The sequence below is a fragment of the Molossus molossus genome, unplaced genomic scaffold, assembly GCF_014108415.1.
Source record: "Molossus molossus isolate mMolMol1 unplaced genomic scaffold, mMolMol1.p scaffold_m16_p_11, whole genome shotgun sequence".
Taxonomy (NCBI): Eukaryota; Metazoa; Chordata; class Mammalia; order Chiroptera; family Molossidae; genus Molossus; species Molossus molossus.
This window is the reverse complement of record NW_023425346.1, coordinates 22,185,699-22,189,393: the sequence shown is the minus strand read 5'-3', so window position 1 is coordinate 22,189,393 and position 3,695 is coordinate 22,185,699. Positions and strand designations below refer to the sequence as shown.

General features: G+C 44.3%; 1 non-coding gene across 1 annotated transcript; it reads right to left on the bottom strand.

Moving 5' to 3' along the window:
- Positions 1–225: 225 nt before the first annotated feature.
- Positions 226–332, bottom strand: LOC118625873. The gene has a single exon (XR_004958735.1). It is a non-coding gene; the product is annotated as a U6 spliceosomal RNA (small nuclear RNA).
- Between the last annotated feature and the right edge of the window lie 3,363 nt (positions 333–3,695).

The following is a 3,695-nucleotide window of genomic DNA, read 5'->3' as shown; positions in this document are numbered from 1 at the left end:
GACCTGTAGTTTTCTGTGAATGGGTCATTTACTTCTTTAGTTAAGTTTATTTCTAGGTATCTTAATTTTTTTGCCGCAATGGTAAATGGTAAACTTTTCTTAGTTTCTCTTTCTGTGAGTTCAACATTGGTGTATAAGAATGCCATCAATTTCTTGACGTTAATTTTGTATCCTGCTATTTTGCCAAATTCACTTATTAAGTCTAATCAATTTTTGATAGAGTCTAAAAATATGGAACGCTTCACAAATTGGGGTATCATCCTTGCTCAAGGGCTATGCTAATCTTCTCTGTAGCATTCCAATTTTAGTATATGTGCTGCCAAAGCGAGCACCAGAGTTGAATTTTAATTTGTTTGTCAATGTAAGGACTTACAAAGCTGTGGAAAAAATTTATAAGAGTTTATCGGAATCAAAAAAGGACACACCCATAAGCAAGCTCTCAACAGACTGAGAAAATACTCTGAAGAATGACAGTTTTTACATTTCTCTTAGACATTTGGAATTAAGGAAGAAAGACAAGGAAGATTTCATGAAGGTGGGAGAAGGCAAGGTACAGGATCATTAAGAAGATCATGTGCTCCTTTGAGAGTGGTTGTGCCTCAAGGGAGCCTCAAAAGAGGATTACGTGGGCATTTCAAAGGTGTGTTAACCTAGACATACAAGAACAATGGACAGGGCTTGCTTAAGTCAAATATAAATCTTTTTATAGGCCTGGGGCATGACTACCCACTAAGACCCACCAGTTAGCAGTGTATGATCAGATCACCCTGTGAGGTTGCTTTCTAGGTCAGATTTATTACAAAGCCTTTTTTTTTTTTGCCTACATGTTGAATTGCTTGGAGACCACAATACCTCATTGTATTGTCATTTTAGCACCTCAAACAGACCTCAGATAAATTCCTGATTTTATTTTGGTTCCATAAAAAGAAAGATCTGTTAGTGAAGACCTCTGGCCTAGTCCACAGATGTCTACCTGGGACCTCCTAATGGATGGAGAACATGCTGCTCACTGTCTTCCTGTCAAAGGAACAAGAGGGCTGCCTCTGGGACTCTAAAGTGGGTCAGTCTGCACAGAGCCCCAGTGAGCTTTCTCATACCTCACAGGTTCAGAGCTGACACAGCATCTCTTTGGAGAGAGCCTCAGGGTCCCAGATTTTCTGCCTTATCCACCCAATCATTCATCCACTTACTCTTTCACCACTTTTTACTGAATGCTTCCTGTGTGCAGGGCCCTCTTCTAGATGGCATGGATGAAGTACTGTTAATTAAAAAGATTAAGAAAATATGATGCTTTGACTTCTTTACCTTTCAACCCTAAAGTACCAGCAATTTAACTTCCTGAGGCATAGACTTTCAGTGTCTCCCAGGATCATGAGACTGCAACTCCCAAGGATCCATTTAGAAGTTGAGAGCAGATCTAGACATAGTACCTTGTCCTAGTGGGAATCTTGGGATCCAGAGTGTAAAATAAAACTGAGTTCTCCCGCTCCAGCCAGGAAATGGAAAAGTTAGCAGAGTACCTAGATGACCAAAATTAGGGAGAAAGACAGCTGCTCTGAGCCCCAGGTTGCCTGGGATCTTTGATAAATAGTCAAGTTTTCCTGTCCTGGAGCCAAGGAAATGCTCACAATGCTTTTTACATTCCATTCTGTCTCGGTGCTCTGGGGGTTTAAAGGTAGCCATCGATTATGTACTATCTTATTTTATGGTTATGTTGCTGGTGAGAATGAAAACAGCACCACGTGTTAGAGACGTGGAGTCAGATGACACTTCAGTTCAGTAACCTCCCTACTTGAGTTCTGGCTAAAAGAATTCAGAGCCAAGATGCTAACGATAAGAGAAAGTTTATTTACAAAGTCACAGAGGTGCAAGTGAGCTGTAGAAGAAATGGCCTTGGGAAACAAGTTACAGAAGCAAAGAAGGGGCTTTTGGAGCTGAGGAGAGAGAAGGATAAAGGTAACCACTTGGGGGAAAGAGGATGGAGAGTTGGAGGGGAAGACAAAAGGAAGGGGAGAGCAAGCTGGGTCCTCCCTCATAAGGGTTTTTAAGGGTAGAGATTTTAGGGTTCGTCCCAGGGAAGGATCTCTGTAGAATATTCATCTGCTTCCCAGGTGTGTCCTTTCAGGTCATGGTCTCCACTGACTGGTCTGTGCCAAGGCAGGGGTCATTAGTCATTGCAAAACTGGTCCCCTTGTCAGCTTTTCTGGACCTGGAGCTGAAATACAGCTGAGGCCTAGGTGTTATCTCTAGGGGTTAATGTTTAAGGAAATGGTCATGGAAGGGCTTGTATGGGGGTCCTATAGGGTTATATTCTTGCTCCTTGTTCCTCCTCTAAGGAGTCTGCCACATGGCTAGTGACATGCCTGGGGAAGAAAGGTCAAGGGAGGGTCCGAATTGCACGACAAGAGGTATGAATGGTCAAGGGGTCTAAACCAGATAACCAGGATGTGCTAAGGAGGAAATGTCACCCTGGGGGTGAGGTCCTTGTTTTCCTAGTTTTGACCATTGCTAGGCACCCCCCTCGGGGCTTCTGCCCTGATGGCCTTCCGTACCTGGCCCATCGTCCTTGCTCAGCTCATGTCTGTCTAACTGCCTGCCACAGTTACAATGTTTCTTCCTATCATTTCCCAACTAGATGATCCAATCTCCAAGAATTAAAAAACAACAACTACCATTTATTTATTCATTCAATAAAATTAAGTAAGAAACAGTATGTATAGACTGAGACCAGCATGTCTATGTTTACGTGCTAGTTTGGCACTAAATAGCTGTGAGACCTTAGGCCTATTACTTACTCTTTACCCCAGTAACATGGGGACAACCATAACATCTAGGTCATAGGGTTATTTTGAGAGACAGACTTTTTTAAATATGTGGCAAGCCCTCACCGAGTTCTAGCTATTTTTAAGGCAACACTTACTATGTGGCAGGTGCTGCATTATATTTACATCATCTAAATTGCTTCTCACAGAAGCTCATGATATTGTTATTACTCTCCCCATTTTACAGAGGAGAAACCTGGAAGGTGAAACTTTCTGCCCAAGGTGACCCACCTAGGACATGGTGGAGCTAGGTTGAAATCCTGATCATCTGACTTCAGAGCTGTGCTTTCAATGTCCCTTACTTTTGCCTCCTTGCTGTTAGGACTTACAGGGCAATGTAATTCCTAATGGCCAATCTGCACACTTCCCTGCCACTGGAGAACAAAGACCAAACTTCCCCTACAGGAGAATTGGTCAGACAGAAAAGGCCATCGGACACCAAGAACCAAAGGAGCACCCAATTGCACATCCGCATCCCTGTAGACCCAACCCCCTGCCCAAATCCCCCAACCAAGACGCCAAAACCCACTGGCTGGCAAAAGCTTCCCACCAGTGGACACATATAAGGATGAAACTCCAGCTCCAAGGGGCTGCCATCATTGACCCAATACCCTTGGCACCGTGCTGGGTAGCTTTTCCCTTTGGAACCCACTTTTTTAAAGCTACCATCTGGGATTGCTCTTTAGCCTGCCCGAGAACCAGGGACTTTCACTTTCACTCCCCGCCTGCAGTCCCTGGCATCAGTGCGGGGCACCCAGACACTCCCTCACAGAGCCCTGTGTGCAGAGCAGATCGATTCTCTCCGGGTTTCTGGGTTTGACTGTCATCCTGGCACAGCCTCGGGTATTTCCCAGAGCTAACTCCCATAGCCGG